Source organism: Phalacrocorax aristotelis, chromosome 2, assembly GCF_949628215.1.
Source record: "Phalacrocorax aristotelis chromosome 2, bGulAri2.1, whole genome shotgun sequence".
Taxonomy (NCBI): Eukaryota; Metazoa; Chordata; class Aves; order Suliformes; family Phalacrocoracidae; genus Phalacrocorax; species Phalacrocorax aristotelis.
The window spans coordinates 162,211,033-162,234,488 of NC_134277.1; the positions used below are offsets into that span (position 1 = coordinate 162,211,033).

Below are 23,456 nucleotides of genomic sequence, written 5' to 3' on the forward strand. Positions count from 1 at the left end.
CACTGACCTGCTGTAACACCATGTTGGTGTCAGTCCCCTTTTTTTTGCATTTTCCTTCCTACTCTTCAGTCTATTTGTTAATAAATTCCTCATACGTCACAAGTGCTTGCAGATATTTTTGGCCCGATTTGTGTCTGAGCCTCTAAATACAAAAATAAAGGTTAAATTAAAACTGTAAAGGTCCACCACGCACCTAAAGATGTTATCACACTTAGCAGAATTATTTCCTGAAGAGTATAACAATACGTGGAAATGAACATTTAAAACATTCAGTTTTCTGTGAATTGCTGTATAAACAACAGCTCATACAGGTTACGCTTACCAATAAAATCTTTGGTAGGGGTGTAACAGTGGATAAACCACATCTGTCTCTGCTAGGTTAGAAGCTGAAGAAAGGGGAGGATGGGGAGTTAAAATAACACCTCAGAGGCAATTGTGTCATGGTCCTTCACAGATGAATGCTCACGTTACCCTGCCTACTCCAACAGGCAGACCCTTGCCAACCCGCATATAATTGGAGAACATCCTTTGACAGTTTTAGGTATCTATTTTAGGTAAGAATTTGGGGATGAAAAATCTCCATTTACATTTTAGTTTTCAGAAAATAAAAGAGTCTCAGATGCAAAATACATACATTGCCTAGTTAAAAATAACAGCATCTAAATCTAAACTGCCTGATCTTTCTCCCTCTTATGCTGTCCTTGCTCTATGGCAGGAATTTTTAATTAATGCTGTCGCTCCTGATTTCTTCCAGAGCGTATGGAAGAATAATGCCTTAAAACCATTTTTATTTTCATTGCAATGATATGCAATACAGTTTTTTAACAGACAAAAATACCCTATTTGGACTACCCACACAGTCTAATCATTTCCAGATAGCAGCAAAGCGGTATTAAAGGAGGATTGGCACAGCAGCGTAACAGGACACCCCTCAGTATGCAGGTATTAATGTTTTACTACGTGTCCATTCCACTAGACTTATTCATAAGAATGATATCCTATAACTGTACAGCTACCTCTTTTAGACTGTTTCTGCTTAAGATTGTGATTGGTTATCCTTGGCTAAGAGCCAAATTCCCACCCAGATGTTCTCTCATTCCCCTTCATCAACAGGACAGCAGGAGAAAATAGCATGAAAAATAGGAAGAGATACAGACAGGGAGATCAGTCTTTACCAGTTACTGTCACAGGGAAAACAGACTCAACATGGGGAAAATTAATTTAACTTATTCACAATTTGGTGGTAAGAAACAAAACCAAACATTAAAAAAACACCTGCCCCAAACCAACCCCTCTCTTCTCAGGCTCAGCTTCACACTTTCTGACCCCTCTCCTCCCAGGCAGCTCAGGGGGATGGGGATGGGTGTTACAATCAGTCCATAACAGCCCCTCTCTGCCACTCCATCCTCCTCACACGTTCCCTGATCCAGTGTGGACCCTTCCAGCAGCTTCAGTTCCTTCAGGAAATATCCAGTTGTCTACCTACTGCAAACTATGATAATGTCTGCCTTCCCTCATCATGTTCAGAAGCATTTCAAGCAGTTCTAAATACTTTCACTAGGAAACTTATTTCCAGTGATTTGGCTGGTGCTCCAGATTAAGTCACCTAAAGCTGAGGAGACTATACATAGGTGCCTAAGGTGCCAGTTTCAATCACCATGTAGTCAAAATTCTGAGGAGACATTTCATTCCTAAGAGGGGATGCTGGGCAGACCTTGACTTCCCTCATTGTCCAGACTAGAACTGCTGACTACAACACAGCCTTGAATATCAAAAACACATGAAGATACCTCAATCCTGGTGACTGGAAATTAAAAGGTTATTTCCACTCTTTATTATTTCCTTTGCAAAATGGAGTAGGTGCAATGACATAAAGGAGCTAGGTCTTCAACTTATTTTAACCTTTCCTTGTTCATCTCCTTAATTTTGGCAAATTCATTTAAATGTCGGAGATATTCTAGCAGTCATAAATAGACATCTTCCTCTGCACCCACCAAGTTTAACTTCTCAAAACAAAGACTGCATAGAAAACTCATAAAAAACCTAAGGAACTCTCAGATTAAGGTTAAACTCTATCGTTAAAGTCCCAGATGTAAAGTGAATCTGGAAGCTGGTAAGGTCTGCAATACTAAGGAATGCATCAAAAAATGCCACTCATAATTTCTACCTCCAGGCTCCCCAGGGAGGCAGTCACAGCACCAAGCCTAATGTTATTCAAGAAGCACTTGGACAATGCCCTCAGAGGTATGGTGTAAATTTGGGGTTGTCCTGTGCAGGGACAGGAGTTGGACTTGATGATCCTTGTGGGTCCCTTCCAACTCAGGACATTCTATAATTCTATGATTCTAGGTGACCAAACATGTGTTTATTCTTACTAAAAACAATGACACTAATCAGTTACTAATAAACTATTTATTGCAGATTGTTTGGTACCTGAATCCAAAAGGTCTGGCCTTGATAATGCAATGGCATAAAGCAATTCTGGTACAAACCATCATGGAATTAGACACATTCTTCTTAAATAAAGAGTTTAGACAATGGTCCTATGTCCAGAAGACACAAGAGACTTCTGAACATCCTGTTGTTTCAAGATCTGTGCAATTGTGCGTATGTGTGCAATGCAATGCCTTGCACCTCAAGGTAGTGACACTGTTGGTCAATTAGATTAACGGCAGAGAAGGACAGTGATGTAGAGTACCGCAGATCAAAGTCCCCCAACTCCTCAGGGACATTTGTGGAAAGTAACACACATGGCAGTGAAAGTGTTAAAGGCTCAAACCCTAAGATTAAATTAAAAATTAAATAGAAACAGAAATGCTCACAGTTTAACCATTTATTCTTTTTAAAATTGAATATTTTCCCTGAAAATCTTTGCGAACAAGTCGTTTTTCAAAGAAGGTTTCAGGCAAAACATTAACAACAGCTCCAAAGGAGGTTATAAATATCACAAGCAAAATATGAGCAAAGAACAGATTCACCCTGGGTGGCCAGAAAAAGCTAAAGACATCCTCATTCGAGTTTCATCAAAACTCTTGTCCAGTTAAAATAAAGAACCTCCCTACAGGAAATTGAATAAAACCCATTACTTTTTTTTTTCTATTTTTAAGCCACATATCAATATTTATATCATAAGACAGATAAATGGTATCCATTCTTCCTCAGAGCTTCCTCTGAGTCTTTGTAGGCAGGGAGGAATTATGAAACAGTGACTTTATGCCTAAGCAGAAACATAAAAATCAAGGTTCCTCCTCCCACACTTTGAAGCTGGATGTTACTTCACAATAGTTTGTGGAGTGTGAGGAGGGTTTTCCTGGTCAAAATATAGTCTACTGTAAGACTCAGAGTCTCATACATTTTCTTTAGCAACAAACAAATAAATATGTCCATTTCCACACCCCACTGCCCTACACACATCTTGGTTGTGCCAGTACAAGTAATAGTGAGACCAAGATGTAAAACAGAACCATGTTAATGTGAACAGAAATAACAACTAAAACACTCTTTTTGCCACTACCTTTACAAAAATCCACACTGATGTATGACTGAACACTGTGCTCAGTCCCTGCTAACAGGACAGCAGATGGAAAATGGTTTTAACATGCTAAGACCATTCATTCTGTTACAGCAAGGTACTGCCTGAACTAGAAACGGCATAAATCATGCTGAGAAGTGACAGGTCCAGCTGACCATTCAGTGTTTCTGGTTTTCCTCAGAATGAAGCAAACTATCTCCAGGTGGCTCTAAATATTCTCATCAGGAAATGGCCTCATAGGCTGGTCATCCTCAGCAGCCTCTTCCAATCCACCCAAACAAAAGGGGGATCAGTTTAATGGCCTGAGCTCTCCTAGAGTCTGCTCGACCTGCTCTCACCCGAGTGGGACATTTGCTGTGTGGACACTGTGACAGCAGAGCCTTGAGGGTGGGCTGTCTGGGTGGAGGCAACTGCACAGACATGGCTTCTTCTTTTTGTAAGTAGCTGCTGTCTGCTTTTCAGGCTTGGGAATAAAGCCTACAGACAAGGGCTTTCTCTCTGCCCAGCTGAGTGAGCCTCTCCAAAAGGATATGAGGCAAGAACAGAAAAATTACAAAGAATAGGAACAGACCCTGGAGATCAAAATCTACACCCAAAACTGGAAAATCAGGTTGAGGTAAACACTGCAAAATCCACCAAAATAGTTACAGGAGGTTGTCCACCACATATGTGCAGGAAAGGACTGCCTGACAGGGCTGACAGTAATGATAAATGAGAGATTGCCTCCAAAAATAGCAAGCTATTTTGCCCTCTTGCTTACCTTTTTTTATGAAGACTACAGATAGGAAGGCTAAAGGGAAGGAGTACAAAGCTTTTAAAAAAAATCACAGCCAAGCCGCCAAAATAAAGAAGTCAGCATGCTTATTGAAGATAAAGCTGGATAAAGCTGAAGTTGCATTTGAACTGGACTTTTGGTAATACAGGTGTAAAACAAATCCAAGAAATTGATAAAGGTACAGAAAGGCTGATGATGAGCAGAAGCCAAACAGTAATTTTGCAAAGGGGCTAAAACAGACAGCACTATAGGCTCTGAGAGTGGCCCCAGCAATACATAAGACTTTATAGTAGATTTTGAAGGAAAGAATAATTAGGAAATAAATTAGAAACTGCAATAGAATTCCTGTTTTATTACAATTAGTGTAAGCCTGGCTCATTAGAATTAGGCTAGATGGTACTTCTCTTTGAGTAAACAGCTGTTTTGTGGTTTGGGGTTTTTTTGGGTGTGGCTTTTTGAGGTGGTTTTGGTTGGTTTTTTTTTTTAAGACAAGAGCAGTCTTCGGTAAAGTAGGGAGACCAGGGAAAATCACCACTTAATGTGGAACAATCACTGTGAAGGGAAGATCAGGAAACAGCAAGCTGATTTTATGAAAAGATCTTAAGGAACTTGGCACACTTAGCAAAACACAGAGCAATCAGATCCCCTCTCGATCTATAAATATACTGGGAGGGAAAAATCAGGAAGGAAGAAGAAGAGTGAAGTACAAAAAAGTACAATATTGGCACAAGAAAAACCATATATAAACTGCCCATGAATAAATGTAATTTAGAAATAAGAAGTTGTAGCTGGCAAAGGAGCAAGACAATCTCCTAACAGAAGCAGGAATGAAAAAGCCAATTTACTTTTAGGGGAAGTTTGGTAAATTTCCCAAAGACTTAGAAGACATGGATCCTTCTTATTTGCTGGACCAATGTTATTTACACAGGCACTGCATACCAGTCCAAGTCCCTCCTCTCCTGCAAGACAGCCTGCATGGGTCACCCTGGTAGCAATGAGTTTGCCGTCACCACCTTCACTGGCCATTTGTGAATTATTAATCTTTAAAGTTAAATAGATAATTTGAATATTAACTTTGTTTTCCTGTGCCTGGACACATGCTAGTCCCTGATGACTTGTACTGACTCACCTAGTGTGCTGAACTTAAAGCCTCCCTTGGGCCCTTGACTCCACTAACCTATGTGTTAGGTAATGCTGCCTCCCCTTGCCTCCCAGTGTCATCTTTCAGCCTCTCAGCACTGCAGAGGTCAGACCTCCTCTCAGGAGCACGAAGATCACTCTCAGTTGTTAAGTGCTCCCTTAATGATCAAGCAGGGTGCACAGGGTTGGGGTGTTTTGCTGTCTTTTTTGAATATTACAATGCAATCAAATACATAGAGGAAATATTTACTTTTAGGAGAATAAGATGTTTCTGCTTCTACTAGAGATTTTGCCATCTCTAGAGATCTAACCATACCACAAGGAGGCACCTAACCCCAAAGGATTTACATTAAAAAGAGCAAAGAGACATGTTGAGGGAGCAAGCTGCTACCAGCCCTGTTATTAATGCTTTGGACTCCATCCTCCCCTTGCTCCCTCCTCTCAGATCAATGCCAGAGCTCAGCTTTCATCTGGTCCTCCAAGCTGCTGCCTACTTCTCTTCCCCTGCCGTTGACTGGTAGTAGCATTGTAGAGCCTAGGTTAAGAAGGGATGCCTAGTTTGAGAGAAGCAATTTGTTGGGTAATATTGATGCATCACACTACCAAACCAGATCACTCTTACCAGGATCACTGACAGACCAGGCTTCTACTCCCTAATCATTCCTGCATCATGGAAATAGAAAAGATTGGCTCAGTAATACTGTGTAGGAGCCAGACAAGTTCAAAATTGCATAGCTCTGCCCGATTTGAATTATACCTGACCAGCTCTAAGGCTTAAAATTTCATCCCAAGTAAGGCTACATTTTAATAAACAACCTTTAAGCTAATACATCCTGCAAACAAACCAGCTGTATGCTTGAGCCTGATCAGTCAGCCTGGAGTTTCTGTTGCTCCTCAGAGGGGTGTTGGAGTTGCCCTCCAGCAGATCCTGTCAGCAAAACTTCTCTGTCGAATTACTGCTGCTGGGGAGGCAAGGCAGCACACAGTTTTGGAAGTCAATGAGTAAAAACCTTATAGGCAAGGAAAAAGACAGATTTCTTCATGAAAACACCATGAGGAGAGACCTCAAATCTCTGTGCAAGATGTAACTTTATTAGCCATAAGGAAAGTTTGAACTCAGGGATTTCAGCTGGAAAAAGTGCATTCCCTCTCTGGAAACATTAACAGACCTTTCTGTCTTGTGCTGATGATTCCCAAGTGTGTTACCATCTGAGATCTACTTGCTACATATTCCAGAAGTTTATGCAGGACAGAGGAAACACCTGTGATCATCCAGGTTGATTCCCAGGAAACACAGTAATCAATAATCAGCCAAACAATTTTTGGCTATGCAGACATTGGGAGCTGAAACATAAAAATAAGCCTCCCATCCAGTTAGCTTTATGCTGAGAAAGTAAAAAGTGAAAAGCAATACCTGTCTTGAAGGTATATAGAGAAAGCATGGGTAAAGGAGGCAACACAGAGCACTATGTTTATTTCTTTTCCCTTGAATGAGACAAAGCAGAGGTGCAGCCATGAAAGATTCTGTAACTTTGCATATGTCATGGTTTAACTCCAGATGGCAACTGAGTGCCACACAGTTGCTCGCTCCCCTACCATGGTGAAATGGGGGAGAGAATCGGAAGAATAAAAGTGAGAAAATTTTTGGGTTCAGGTAAGAGCAGATTAATAATTTAAATAATTAATAATAAAAATAAAAAATATACAAAGCAAGTGATGCACAATGCAATTGTTCACCACCTGCTGACAAATGCCCTGCCAGTTCCCAAGCAGCAGCCCCCTGGCCAGCTTTCCCCCAGTTTACATGCTGAGCATGATGTCATATGGTATGGAATATCCCTTTGGCCAGTTTGGGTCACCTCTCCTGGCTGTGCCCCTTCCCAGCTTCTTGTGCATCTCCAACCTTCTCAGCTGGTAGAGCATGAGAAGATGAAAGTCCTTGATTTAGTGTAAGCACTGCTCAGCAACAACTAAAACATCAGTGTGTTATCAACATTATTCTCATATTAAATCCAACACAGCACTATACCAGTGATAGAAAGAAAATTAACTCTACCCCAGTCAGAACCAGGAGAGCATCAAACAACAGAGGATTTTTCCTTGCTTGTCATGGTAATACTTTAGGTTACATGTCTGGCAGAGTCCATAATATTTCACAGATCTATAAAGCACGAGTCAAACAGCACTGCACTGTATGAATCCATCCCCTGTTCGTTTACAGTCTATTTTGTCTGTAAATATTTTGGTGGACTCTCTGGGTATTCAAAGACAGGAAAGCATGGGAAAAGGTGATGATTTTACACCTAAGAATGAAGAGTGAAGAAAGGGAGGGGATTGTCCTGCTCTACTCTGTGTTGGTGCAGCCTCGCCGTGAATACTGTGTGCAGTTCTGGGCGCCACAGAACATTAAGAATATAAAGCTACTAGAGGGTGTCCAGAGAAGGGCCATGAAGTTGGTGAAGGGTTGAGAGGAGAAATCGTATGAGGAGCGGCTGAAGTCACTTGGTTTGTTCAGCCTGGAGCAGAGGAGGCTGAGGGCAGACCTCATTGCGGTCTGCAGCTTCCTCACAAGGGGAGGAGGAGGGGCAGATGCTGATCTCTTCTCTCTGGTCACCAATGACAGGACCTGAGGGAATGGCAGGAAGATGTGCCAGGGGAGGTTTAAGTTGGGTATTAGGAAAAGGTTCTTCACGCAGAGGGTGGTGGAGCACTGGAACAGGCTCCCCAGGGAGGCATCACGGCACCAAGCCTAATGTTAATCAAGAAGCACTTGGACAACGCCCTTAGAGACATGGTGTGAATTTGGGGTTGTCCTGTGCAGGGACAAGAGTTGGACTTGATAATCCTTGTGGGTCCCTTCCAGCTCAGACATTCTGTGATTCTATGATTCTACAATTCTAAAGACAGATAAATTAGACTGTGCTGCATATCAGAAAAAATATCACTTTGCTATACAAGCAAGTACTCTGTGCAATACCCACACCCATGTGGAAGCTGTACAATATGACAACAAAATGTTTCAGACAAACCATTAATCCCTTTATCCTAATGAACAGCCAGTGTCAGTGGTTCACCAACACCTCCACAAAATCAGTTTGTGAACAAGTTTTCCCTTCATGATCACCCTCCAAACTGTGACAATATGGTGCTCATAGCAGCTGTGGATGATGCCTCGGGAAACAAGTATCAGTACAGAACAATGCTTATAGAACATATCAGTCACTGATATAATCCATTTACAACCTTTCATAATGTACTGAGTGTCCGTGCCCAGGCACTGGCAGTGGGGCTGCAGGGCCTCACTGTGAGGAGAGGCTGGGGCTGCCCCGTGCCGGGCACAGCCGGTCCCGGCCGGCTCCAGCGGCCCCACGGCAGGGCACAGCCGAGCCCCTCAGCCGAGCTGGGGGCGCCGGGGGGAAACGGGCTTCAGAAAGGGCCAAAGGCAAAACACGGCACAGGAGGAGGAAGCCGAGGAGGGAGCAGCAGCAGAGGCACCCCCAGGCAGGAGGAGCAGGGGGAGGAGGGCAGGAGGTGGTGCAGGCCCGGAGCAGGGACCCCCCGCAGCCCTGCAGAGGCCCCGCCGGAGCAGAGACCCCGCCTGCAGCCCGGGGAGGGCCCCACGCCGCAGCCGGGGGATATTTCCTGCGGGGGCTGCGGCCGTGGAGAGCCCAGGCGAGAGCAGGGGGTCCCTGAAGGGCTGCAGCCTGGGGAAGGGTCCGTGCTGGAGCAGGGAGGGGTGTGAGGAGGGAGGGGCGGCCGAGAGGGGCTGGGATGGGCTGACCGCAACTCCCATTCCCAGCCCGGCCACTTAGCAAGGGCAAGGATGTAGAGGAGCTGGGAATAAAGGAGTGAGTTTTTTTCCAAATCAAATCTATTTTGCCCTTGATGGTAACTGGGAAGTGATGTTCTTGTCTTTATCTTGACTAAAGAGTTTGTTTGTCTTATTTTCTGCCCCTATCCTGTTGAGGAGGGGGAGTGAGAAAGTGGCTGGGCGGGATCTGGCAGCTGGCCTGAGTCAATTCACAACACCCAGATCCACCTTCAGGTGTGCATTCGCTGACTGAAGCTGAGTGACGCTAGAAGTCCTGTGGTTTTCCTGCATCTTCAACTGCAAGTTCAGCTGTGATATCTCCTAATTTTTACTGATTAAATTGTCTGTATATTCTTCTAGTTGGTCTAATCAGGCTGCAGTCTTTCTGTTTTGTCACAAGTGCTTCCTGTTCTGCCTCTAACTGTTCTTTCAGCACTTGATCAGAACTGCCTTCTGTAGGTATGCCATGCCTTGTATCACCCAATTTAAACTTTATAGCAGACATCTGAATCGTATTATTGTACCGTTGCTGTTGTAATTCTTCTTCATTTTGTTTTAATTCTGTTTCCACTTTCTTCATTTTTTGCAGCTGCTATTCCAACTAGTTTATAGTCTTCAAGGCTTCAGTACCTGTGTTCTCCAGTTCTTGTATCTGTGCCACCAGTTGCTCTATGTCACAAGTTGTACATTCTTGACAGTTTTGCTCCTTTTCTAATAAAAACTTACTGTAATAAACCATCCTCTATTTTATTCCTGCTTGCAAAACTTCTCCCTCATATTCTTTGAGCATTCCAGAAGTCTTTGATGTTTCTGTAAGTTTAAACTCTTCTTCCAGTTCCTTAATTTTTTGTATCCCATTAATTTTTCCTTTCTATAGCTTACTTATCCATCAATTGCCACTGGTTTTCAAGCTGTTTTTCATGGACTGTAATTTGCTTGTTTAGATACACAGCCTCCAATAATTACTTAGCCAAGTCCTGATTACTACGCAGTTGTTCTTCAGGTTATACGTCCTATTTTTTTCATTTGAGAGGGCAAGCTTAGACAGTCCTTTCTGACCTGACACTGAGGCTCTAATTACTCCATTGCTAAAAATTCCACTTCTAGTCTTAGAAAATGTTTATAACAGGACCCAAGGAGTTGCATTATTTCTTTTACACTTTTGTGGCATATCACTTTCTTTTCATTGTCTTACGGTGTTGTACAGGGTATGTGAAATTTGTCAAACTAATACTCTGTACAAAAACTGTACCGTTTTTGCTCCATGTTTGACTCATGAAACATTGAAAAGCATCCACTTTTCCTAGCTGTTGCTTGAGTGTTTGTTTTTGATTCTGTGCTGAGAACCTTAGCCTTTTAGAATAGGGAATGCTGCCTTTCTGTGTGTTTTATTTCTTTATTTGTACCATGTGTGGCACTGTCATGTCTTATTCTCTATTTACATCTCATAGGAGTTGCCCTCATAACTAAGGCTGTCTCTTTGAATTAAGAACCTCATTTTGAGAAAAGCTGAACCATTGCAACCCCATTCTCTTTAACAGGAGAAAACCAAGTTATAATGAGTTCTAGAAACCAGGGTCCAAAGGAGAAAAGTGTTAAATTCCTGTTCAGATCCTGTAAATGTCAGGCCCTAGTGGTAGGCACTTTCCAATTACAGCATGGTCCCCATGTCCTCCTCCTGGAGAAATTAATGTGTTATGGCCTAGACAAGTGGTCTGTGCAGTGGGTGGGGAACTGGCTGACAGGCCGCACCCACAGTGGGGTGGTAAATAGCTCCTTTTCCAAGTGGCAACCTGTCACAGGTGGGGTCCCCAGGGATCGATATTGGGCCCAATGTTATTCAATATCTTTACAAGTGATCTGGATAACGGCATCAAGCGAAGCCTGATGAAGTTTGCGGGTGACACCAAACTTAGTGGGGAAGGAGATACTCCAGAAAGAAGAGCTGCTCTGCAGGAAGATATGGATCAGCTGGAAGAATGGGCCAGCAAGAACCTTATGAAGTTTGACAAGGAGAAGTGTAAGGTCTTGCACCTGGGAAAACATAATCCGGGAGTGCAGCACAGTCTGGGATCCACCTGGCTGGAGAGCAGCTCTGTGGAAAGGGACCTGGGGGTCCTGGTGGACAGAAAGCTCAACATGAGTGAACAGTGTGCTGCTGCAGCCAAGAAGGCCAACTGGATGCTGGGTTGCATTAAAAAGGGCATCGCCAGCAGAGATACAGAAGTCGTTATCCCACTCTACTCAGCGCTTGTCAGGCCACACCTGGAGCACTGCGTACAGTTCTGGTCCCCGCTGTACAAAAAGGATGTGGACGGTCTGGAAGGGGTCCGGAGAAGGGCCACCAAGATGATCAGAGGACTGGGAAGCTGCCATACGAGGATAGGCTGGGAGAGCTGGGTTTGTTCAGCCTTGAGAAAAGGAGGCTCAGAGGGGATCTCATCACCATGTACCAGTACTTAAGGGGCAGCTGCAAAGAAGATGGAGACTCCCTTTTTACAAGGAGTCCCATGGAGAGGACAAGGGGGAATGGACACAAGTTGCTCTTGGGGAGATTCCAATTGGACACAAGAGGAAAATTTTTCACAGAGAGAACAGTCAACCATTGAAAGTGGTTGATTCGGCCACATCAGACGCTTTGAAGAGTCTGCTGGACAGGGTGCTGGGCCATCTTGTCTAGACTGCTCTCTTCCCAGAAAGGTTGGACTAAATGATCCCTGAGGTCCCTTCCAACCTGTGATTCTGTGAATGTGGCTCCTCTCCACTCCTTGTTCTGCCAGCCAAACAACAATGGCTGAAACTGAGCCCAATGATGGCAGATCAGTACCTGAGCATTGGCTGGGTAAGATTATGGACCAGGACACCATCCTGAAGTTGCCAGGGGTACAGGTATAGCCATGGAACAAAGCAAGTCCTATGCTGAGACCATGCAACTTGACTTAGCTGCATTACTTTCTTCCATCATAAGAAGTGTTCATCTTGTATGGGACTTCCAGGTATTTGAACTGACCAGTTTAGTGACAGCAGAATTTAGGGATCTTCTAGATGGACTAAGTGGCATAACTTCTCCTGGGATCATGATTAATTTTGTGTTAGATTGCATATGTCTACACTTTGCTCACGTCCCCAGACTTCCTTCTTTTGGAAACTAGTTCAGGGGCAATGGCTGGAAGAAGCTCAGGTTTTGTATTCATTTGGGATTAGACAATTGCCAGGCTGTGAATGAAGTGAAAAATCTCTCCTTGGCATACCCATTTTGTCCCCAGTCTGTCTGTATCTCTGCTTCATGGTCACTTTGGCTTTCAATCTTCTGGGAAGTTTTGAGAATGAGAATATGAAAAGATTTGTGTATTTTTTAAAGCAGCAGCCTCTGAGAAGCCATTTCATGGTTATAATTTTCTGTTGTCTCCTATTTCTATGAGCAGGTTCCAAAACTTCATAAAATTTAGTGTAAATAACCATTTCTTCAAACCTGTTTATCCATTTCAGTTCATAAACATTACAGAAACACTTTAGGACTCTCATGAGACACCGTACTTGTCTTATTCTAATAAAAAAGATGTAATATAAAAGTCTGAATTAAGAAAGAAAAAGAATAATCTTCAGGAATATTCAGCTCCTTTTACATCTATTAAATGATTGCTATAGAGTGCCTCTTGTTTGTACCCAGAACAGTTAAGGGTAACTTAAGTCTCTGAGATATCACAGTGTAAGATTTTTCAGGTGTTTCAGTTAGAAAAGTACAAAATCTCTCAATTTCTAGCTGTTCATATAACATAAGAGCAGATTGAAAAAGGTTACTACTTGATTGTGAGACTAAATTAAGCCATGTTTTCAAGGTTTCTCATTGACTTTGAGACAAGCATATAAGTGCTTGTATCCATATTGGGGTTCTATTTTTTCTGCCCTTTCCTCTCGCTGTCTCTTCCAACAACAAAGCACATTTCTTTCATGTTACTCTGCTCTTCATCATTCTACTGCGTACTCCTCTTCACCCCTACTTTACTATGCTGTCTGAAAGGGAAGTAAAGGGCAAATTGCTTTAAGAGTATGGATATGGGACCAAATAAAAGGCAGCATTGCTACCTTGGTGAGCATGAAATGGCAAGAGCCCCTGAGGTGAACATGAAAGGAGGTGTAAAGAGTGCTGGTTAGTGTAATTGTCAGAGAGCTGCAGGGATGCAAGGGCTGGAGCTTTTATGGCCTGTAGGGTAGCAAGTTTCTGCAGAGAAGAGATGATCTGATGAAAAGCTACAAGAAGCTAGAAGTATAAAAAAGATCAAGGTTGTGGCTTGCCTGGGTCCAAATGAAAGCCTTACCTGAAATGCATCAAGTGCCGAGTGTAGGCTCAGATTCAGTAATGCACCGAAACATGGGAGCTCTCCTGTTAACACTAGTGCTCATTTGACAAAAGTGGTTTATATCTTCTCCACATTGTACCCAGAGCACGTGGCTGTTGGGAGCTTCCAGCTCTAAATATTGGACTCAAAGCATATCTACTTGTGTTTGATTCTGGGCCAGGCTGAGCACCTCCAGAAGATGCTGAGAACCCTTGCACACTGTTTGCTTGGGTGAGAACAAATCACACCAGGTACCTCTCAGGTCTGCAGAACTGGACAGCACTTGTTGTTAAAGCAGGATTTTCTGTCAGAATGAAAAATCAAAGAGGCCTGCCCTAGATTTAGAATCGAACAATTTCCTCTTATTGAATGCACAACTCCCTTTGTCATGCTTCCTTTTGTCCGCATTCTACAACCTCCTTGTAGGTGAGACGTTTGCTTTCAGTAAACCCACTACACCTTCTAGCTAGAGACAGGGGCTACTTTACTTACAGTACTATAAGGAGGGTATGGATTGCCCTCCTCTTCCCCTATTAATTTTAGATCTACCTTCATCAAGTTAAAGAACATGAGGATAAATCTGGGGCAAGAATCGTAGAAACTTGATGTGATAAATGGCTGTGGAGTCTGGATTGGAGTGCCACAGTTGTGTTTGACTAACCTGCTGTCATGCCCTGGCACAGCAGCCATGGACAGTACAGAGGAAGCTGCCAGACAGACCTGTCATCTTGTTCAATGTTTGTGTATGACTGAGCACTGTGGGCTGAGGAGAGCCTTCCTCTTGCCACCTTCAATGGTTTCCAAAGTGAGCAGAAGGTTCCCTGGGATGTTCGAGGTGTTCCTCCTACTGCCAGAAAGGTGGGAATGAAATGCTGATGATGGGAATGGTGATGGCTGCTGTGAACAAGCACCTTCTGCCTACTGGTAGCTCCTGTGTCACACTCTCACTCATTTTTTTCTGGTGTTATTCTATATCCTGCCAGAAGCCGATGGTAGAACTAGGTCAGAAAGATTTCTTGAAATAGCATTTAATTGAGAAAATGTTTGGATTGGTGTTTGTAGTTGTATGTAAGTTCTCAGGAAACATCACACAAATGAAATGTTTTGAAATAAGCTTATAATTTAGTTTAAAAGTTTACGTTTGATTTTTATACCTTTTCGATCACTTCAGAATGTAACACAATAGGAATTATTTTCCACTTTAAATGTAATAGCACATTTAAACTAATTAAAAAGAGCTTTATGCTAATCCACTTCATGGTCTTTTCTGAGTCAGTTTACATCCACCTCCTGTAAAAAAGGATTTTGAGATTAAAATGTCCCAGATGGAATCTGATTATTTGTGGCATAGTGGCAAACTCTTTGGTTGCAAAATGAAAAATTCTGCCTTTGTATGTAAAAAAAAATATTTCTGTAATTGGAAACATTGTGTGTCTCTGGTGGGTTGACCATGGCTAACAGCTAAACTCCCATCCAGCTGCTGACTCATTCCACCTCATCATCAACAGGACAGGGGAAGAAAAGAGGATGAAAAAGCTTTTGGGTCAAGATAAAGAGAGGGAGATAACTTACCAATGATCATCATGGGTAAAACACACTCTAACTGGGGAAAATTAATTTAATTTTTGCCAATTACAAAAGATGTGATTAGTAAGAAAAAAAGACAAACATTAAAGCAACACCTCCTCAACCTTTTCCTAGGCTTTTGACTTAGGCCTGAGCAAAAAGAGGAGCAAGAAAGAAGAATAGAGTCACCCTTCCCCCCTACATTTGCCCCACTCCCACCTTCACCCCTTCACTCCCTACTCCTCTCCCCACCCCGAGGGGCGCAGGGGTGGGGATGGGGGTTGCGGTCAGCCCATCCCAGCCCCTCTCGGCCGCCCCTCCCTCCTCACACCCCTCCCTGCTCCAGCGCGGGCCCTGCCCCGGGCTGCAGCCCTTCAGGGACCCCCTGCTCCCGCCTGGGCTCTCCACGGCCGCAGCCCCCGCAGGAAATATCCCCCGGCTGCGGCGTGGGGCCCTCCCCGGGCTGCAGGCGGGGTCTCTGCTCCGGCGGGGCCTCTGCAGGGCTGCGGGGGGTCCCTGCTCCGGGCCTGCACCACCTCCTGCCCTCCTCCTCCGCCTCCTCCGGCCTGGGGGTGCCTCTGCTGCTGCTCCCTCCTCGGCTTCCTCCTCCTGTGCCGTGTTTTGCCTTTGGCCCTTTCTGAAGCCCGTTTCCCCCCGGCGCCCCCAGCTCGGCTGAGGGGCTCGGCTGTGCCCTGCCGTGGGGCCGCTGGAGCTGGCCAGGACCGGCTGTGCCCGGCACGGGGCAGCCCCGGCCTCTCCTCACAGGGACCACCCCTGCAGCCCCACTGCCACCCAATACACTGGATAACAATGACTCTTCAATTTTCCTTTTCCACTAACACTGTTTCAAGAGATAAATCAAGAAACTGACTATTTCAATGAGCAGATGAAGAAACTCCAGACTTTTGAGCTTCTAAGCTCAAAATCGGTGTATCCCTAGGAGGAAGTCAAGGAAAGGATCCAGAAGACCTGCATGGACAACCAAAGAGATTCTAGAGAAACTCAAATGGAAGAGGGAGGTTCACAGTATGTGGAAAAAGGGACTGGCCACTTGGGAGGAATATAGGAATGTTGTCAGGGTATGCAGAGATGCAACAAGGAATGCCGAGACCCAGTCAGAACAAAATCTGGCAAGGGATGTCAAGGATAACAAGGGCTTCCTCAAATACAACAGTAGTAAAAGGAAGACTGGGGAGACTGTGGGCCCACTGCTGAATGAGGTGGGTGCCCTGGTGACACAGCCTGCAGAGAAGGCAGAGTTACTGAATGCCTTCTTTGCTTCAGCCTTTACTGCTAAGACTGTCCCTCTGGCATCCCAGCCCCCAGACAAGGGAGAAAAAAATCTGGAGGAAGGAGGACTTCCACTTGGTTGAGGAGGATTGGGTCAGAGATCATTTAGGCAGGCTGGAGCCTCACAGATACATGGGCCCCAATGGGATGCACCGACGAGTGCTGAAGGAGCTGGCAGATGTTCTTGCTAAGCCACTCTCCAACAACTTTGAATGGTCATGAAGGACAGGAGAGGTGCCCAAGGACTGGAGGAAAGCAAATGCCACTCCAGTCTTCAAAAAGGGCAAGGAGGACCCAGGAAACTATAGGCCAGTCAGCCTCACCTCCGTCCCTGGAAAGGTGATGGAGCAGTTAATCTTAGAGGTAATCTTCAGGCATGCAGAGGAAAAGAAGGTTGTCAGAAACAGTCAGTGTGGATTCACCAGGGGAAGATCATGCTTGAACAACCTGGTAGCCTTCTGTGATGGCATGACTGGCTGGGTAGATGAAGGGAGAACAGTGGATGTTGCTTACTTCAAGTTGAGCAAGGCTTTTGACACTGTCTCCCATAGCATCCTCACAAGCAAGCTAAAGAAGTGTGGGTTGGATGAGTGAAGAGTGAGGTGGACAGAGAACTGGCTCAACAACAGAGCTCAGAGGGTTGTCATTAACAGGGTAGTCTGGATGGAGGCCTGTCACTAGTGGTGTTCCCAGGGGTCTGTGCTGGGTCCAGTCCTGTTCAACATATCCATCCATGATCTGGACAAAGGGATAGAGTGTAACCTCAGCAAGGTTGCTGATGACACCAAGCTGGGAGGAGTGGCTAATACACCAGAAGGCTACGCTGCAATCCAGCGAGACCTGGACAGGCTGGAGAGCTGTGCCAAGGGGAAAGTAATGAAATTCAACAAGAGCAAGTGCAAGGTCCTGCCCCTGGGGAGGAACAACCCCGTGCACCAGTACAGGTTGGGGTCTGACCTGCTGGAAAGCGGATCTGCTGAAAAGGACCTGGAAGTGCTGGTGGACAACAAGCTGACCATGAGCCAGCACCAGGGATGACATAACTAACACCTTTAAATAAGGGAACAAAATTTGTCAGAAGCTCAGGTTAGATAAAAATTCTTAGTTTTCAATATTTACAGACCTTCTACCCACTTCATCCACTGAAATATTTCCTACTGTTTTATTATCTAAAAACTGCCCATGTATTTCACCTTTTGATAACTCCATAAGGTAGGGGAGCACAGGTTCTTTATCTGAACATAGTTAGGGCAAGTCCTAAACAGGTTTATTCATCCCAAGCTGGTAATGTGACCTACTGACGTAAATGAAATTATCTATTTACTAATATCTGAATGCTTAAGTATTGTGTCCATTGCCAAAAGTAAGAACTTGAGTCCAGTATGTTTTCTGTTAAGGGATTTAGCCTTCCTTCTTTATCCAGTGGTTGGACAAGCCAGGGCTGCTCTTATCTCAGAATCTTCACACCAAGTCATTTTCCTTAAGCTCTAGTAGGTCTACTACATCAATTTATTTCTCTCCACTGCTTCACAAAGTTTATCTTGTGAGGAGGTCGTGTGAGTCCTGGCAGTATCTAAGCCAAAGAGAATATGTTAAACTGGTCAGCAAAAATATCACAAAATAAATTAAAAATCCATGGCTTCCTCAGTATTCTTGGTGTTGTCTGATCACTGACGTCACTCCAAACAGTCGCATTATAAACTGACTTCTCATTTGTTGTAGGACATCGTTATAAAGATTTATCATGCATAGCCAAATGGGAACAAGAGATTAGTAAACAACAGTTCATTTTTCAGCTGCATTTTATTTGTAATACCTTTTCTTGGCAAATGTTATCCCCACAAATGAATGAATGTTCTGAAGTAACAAAGTGGATGTGGATTGATGGGAGAAATTGATCTGCATTTGTTAATGTACTTTCGCTGCGGCAAGCACATTAAGTAATTAAAGTGCTAAAAAAGATCTTCCAATCCAGAAACACAATATACTGAACTCCTTTAATGCAAGGACAAAGGCCGGGTTTTTTTTCCATTGCACCTCAAGCAGACCTTGTCTGCATTATACACACCATATAGTTTGATTGCATCCACAGAATTAAACTATCCAGTTACACAAACAGTTATTATCTCAAGGCAGCTCTAAAGGATGAAGTGTCAGAAATAAATAACGACTTTGAGTTCCCAACATAAGCCATCTTAAAAGCATCTGATCCGGAGATGGTGTACAGTTTTCCATCCTGAAAATTAGGCTCTGGGATATTTTAAGCTGAACACAAAAATATCTGGGAAATAAAAGTCAGAGGCACTCTGGAGCAGACTTTTCCCATGCACAATGATGTTTTCTACTATCACAGCATCTGACCATTTGTGATTGTACCTTGTTAAGAACAATCTTCTGAGATATTATTACTACTCCCATGTTTGTAGATAATAGCTGATGAGTTAAAAGGCTGTTCAAGCCTACCTCAAATTTCCCAGACTCATTACTCACTCCAACAAATAAAACCAGCCATAGATCATTTGGGTTTCGATCAGTTACATTTAACTGCACCTGACAATATGTGCAGAAGTGTGCGGGCAGTAGTGTCAAGAGACAGGATTTCTTCGAAGATAGAGCGGGAAATAGAACTGAACCACATGTCCTAGCCATCAGGCAGTGCTTTCTCTCTGAAAATGGTGGGCATTGGACACTAAGTCAAGGACATAACAGTGAGAGAAACTACTGTTGTAGCTTTTTTCTTCAACCCTAGTTTGCATGGCAATGTGAAATTTTTCACATACAGTTCCCAGCAATCATTAATGCAGAGTTGAAACCAAGCATGTGCAATATCAGAGGGAAAATTCTGGACAACATGGTTATTTAAAACAAACACATGTTGGAGAGCCCAGAAATGTTATATTAATTTGAGAGCTTGTGAGAACTCCAAATGTCGCCTTGTCACTTTGCAACACATATGGACCAAATTCACCACTTGTTCTGCTCCCATTTGGTGCCCGTGTAGCACAACAAGAACTGGCTGAGTCATATGTTGAGAAAGATTGTGCTCACTTTACTTCAGTCACCTTTCACACATGGGATGGCAGCTGGTTTTTCTTGGTCATGAACACTAGAATGATAACTAGTCATTAAAACAAATTATTTAAAAGTACATATTACACAACATTCAGCAAATTGGCCTCTGTTTAGTCATAGGTATCAAGGAAAAAATAGTTTAAGAATAATCTAGTGAATCAATACATTCACTTCCTAGCTTTCTTTCTGATCCTAGTCTTGTTACAGTCACCGTAGCTTTTTCCCATCTGTAGAATATAAACAATGAGGACTTAAGAAAGTATTTTGAAGCATAAGTAAAGGTTGTAGAGTGATTTCTGATCCAAAGATAAAAGGTGGTGATACTTAAGTAAAGCATAGTTTGGTATAGGTACTCTGACTACCCAGTTAGAAAGACAGTACACACCAGGAAAATTCAGAAGACAGAGAAGGCATTCTGCTTGCTTCTGGAAGACAAACATTAAAATATATCATACAGAGAGTGCTAGCCAAGAGGAACTCATGCAAACAGATGGGATCCACTCTCTTAGGAAATAAAATGCAAGGTGTGATGTTAGATTAAAATCTTGGGTGAAAAATATAATTTAAAAGCAAAGAAGAAACTAAAATGAAACTTTTGGGATTTAGCCGGCTTTTAATGCTCATCAGTCATTAAACTGGAAGATGGCTTATTCTATCGTATATAGCATTAAAAATTGACCATCATAAGATTTTCTTCAAAGCTCTTGGTATGTAATTGGGTAGTGCTTTGCCCATTTTTATGAATCCAATTCATAAAATAAAAATATTTCTACAAGCAAGACCTTAAATTTAAAGTATTGTACTCTGGAGTGTCAGAGTGGCTTTGATCACCCTTGAGAAAGTTAATTAAGTTTTAATCTCAGCAAAGCAAAGGTTTTCATTTAATGGGCTAAAACCATGTCTTTGAGGTGAATTTGTGCTTGAAGCAATAGTCTTTATACAGAAGTGGTTGGTTTTCATTCATGGATATTCTAGAAACAGCTGTGATCTTCATCGATGCACTCGAGTCTAATGGTTTACCCTCTGAGTATTTGTGCTTAATGATATCGCTGAGAACTGATGACACAAATCCCATAAATACTTATTATTGGGAGGCATTCAGTGCAGCATTGAAAATTGGGCTCCTTCAGGATGTGGCATATTTATTGAGGAAATGGACACCATAACATCAAGACTTAAGGTGTGGAGCATTGAATGTAGATGAGAAGGCAGGATTTAATTTTATTTGTAAACTGCATCACTCAGCTGAAATAATTTTTTAATGTTAATCGGATAAACCTATTCTGTGCTGTAAGCTAAGCAGGTAGACAAATTAATACAGACCGTGGTGCTGATGATAAATCACTAAGACACAGTGTCTACTGCACGGGCTGCAACTGAGCAATGCAGAAGGAAGCTGTACAGGTTTCTTTCAATGCTGGAGAAGGCTTTGGTCACACTCAGCCTAAAGTCAGGGAATCATTCGGGCTGGAAGGGAACTTTGGTTATCTCCAGCCCAATGCCTGTTCAAAGGAGGACCAATTATTAAATTTGAACCAAATTGCTCAGGGCCATGTCCAGTCACGTCTTGAAAACTTTCAAGGATGGAGATTCCCCAGCCTCTCTGGACAGCAAATTCCAGAGCTTGACTATCCTCACAGGACTGGATTTTTTTCCCCTTGCAACCAGGAAGTGTAGGAAGGGAACAGGTCTGTTTTCTCAACAGCTTGTCCTATATTTAAAGACCAGATTTGCTGCTGGTGATTATGCCATGCTTCCTCTAGGGATATACACAGTGTGTAACAACGTGATAACACATTCTGAACACAGATAACTTCATCTGCCTCAATTAGTTGCTGTTTGCAAAGTGTTTTAGAGAGGAAAAGTGCCACAAGAGCTGCAAAGCACCACAGTCATCCTCACGTGAAAACTTCTAGAATAACTTCCTATTACCTCAAAATTACACACAAGGTACACAGTGGTTTTTTGAAGGATCTCATTTTATTACCAGAGCTGCCCTTTCAGTAATTTCTGGCACCGTCTCTTCTTCAGAGTAAGTGCACTGACACGGTCTATGCTAGTGTTATGTTTCTGGCTAGTTCTGGTTAAGTTCAGTGCTTTAAAAATATGTCACTTCACTTGTTCTTAAGTAATAAAATGTTGTAGCGCATACATATATATCCTTTCACAAGCCTGAGGGCTTAGACTCCTACTCCTCCCCTACACACTGATACACACTCATACACACACGCACAGAGCTGAGTGATTCCCAGTGGTAGACACAGGTCCATCTGTGGCTCTATGAATTAGGGACTGCAGTCAACAATTGAAGTGTAGCTCTGTGTAAATGTAAATCATGTTAGGTGAAACTGAAGCTGCTTTCTGACATAAGTCACTCAGAAAGTCATCAAAGCAGCAATGTAAATGTCACTTGGATTGGGGTGATATTTGCTTTCCTTAGAGGAGATAGTATCCAAATGTTAAGGGAGCAAAGGTTTATTTTTTGGTCAACCAAACACATCAGTTAGCCAAGTTTAGTTTTTTTTTCTTTTGGTTTTTTTTCAAAGGCTTGCAAGGAACACACTTCTTTTCCACTCTTCCAACACTGATTACCAACAAGGGATTGTTTAACAAGTGAATGGAACTTGGAGTTAATATTTTTTAAAATATTTTCTAAAACTAATAAATATGAAATTATTTTTTTAAGCTTTGACATACAACCTTCCATGATTTTCATAGCAAACATGAGTATTAAAAGGTTAATTTTAAATAGTGCAAAAACTTCTTGTCTAACTGCCTGACTCCAGGAAACACAGCTTTAAAAAGAAAAAAGGGTGGGACCTGCATCAAAAGCATAGGTATTGCCAAAGGCTCAGTTACAAACTCGGGCACAGAAAACTTACTAGAAATATCTTTGCTAAATACTGGGTATCAAAATTAAGCTTTCTTGGAGGCATGAGTTGTAGAGGTGTATTTCTTACCAGCCTCTAAATTACAGTTGACCCAATCCAACAAGCTGATGGGAAGATGCCCATTGTCTCAATAGTTTTGAAGGCTATAGAAGCCTGATTAACATAAAATGGCACATGCTTTTAATTGAACTCCTGACTACTTAGCAGTCTTGAAAACTGAGGCTAGAAGAACAGTGAAACCCTATATTTTCTGAAATGTAGATGTTTGCATTGTTTTATTTGCCTGTCACAACCCATTGCTGAGAAGACCACTAAAATGTGTCCATTCTGCTGTGGTACAGGCTTTGTCTAAACATCCAAAAGATTATGGCATTCTTTAGTTAAAAACATGTACATAAACACACCAGCTGGCAAACTCTCTCCTTTTTTGGTTTTTTTTTAGTCCCATTCAGTATGAGATTCTTATATGATACTCATGACTAATATCTGAGTAACCCTCAGTGGTACTTCCACAACGACCAATGTCTGTCATATAACTTTCCTTTAATTCTCTCCCCTTGGGAAGAAACTTGAGCAGTAGAGTGTGTTTGAGTACTGTGTGCAGTTTTGGGCACCACAGTACTTAAGGATATAAAGCCACTAGAGATTGTCCAGAGAAGGGCCATGAAGTTGGTGAAGGGTTGAGAGGAGAAATCGTATGAGGAGCGGCTGAAGTCACTTGGTTTGTTCAGCCTGGAGCAGAGGAGGCTGAGGGCAGACCTCATTGCGGTCTGCAGCTTCCTCACAAGGGGAGGAGGAGGGGCAGGCGCTGCGCTCTTTTCTCTGGTCACCAATGACAAGACCTGAGGGAATGGCAGGAAGATGTGCCAGGGGAGGTTTAGGTTGGGTATTAGGAAAAGGTTCTTCACGCAGAGGGTGGTGGAGCACTGGAACAGGCTCCCCAGGGAGGCATCACGGCACCAAGCCTGGTGGTATTCAAGAAGCACTTGGACAATGCCCTTAGAGACATGGTGTGAATTTGGGGTTGCAGGAGTTGGAC

At 43.0% G+C, this 23,456-nt stretch overlaps 1 protein-coding gene across 1 annotated transcript in view; it reads right to left on the reverse strand.

The window, feature by feature from the left end:
- FAM135B (family with sequence similarity 135 member B) overlaps window positions 1–23,456 on the reverse strand; it is a 150,721-nt gene that overhangs the window by 118,153 nt on the left and 9,112 nt on the right. The gene's annotated exons all lie outside the window — the stretch shown is intronic.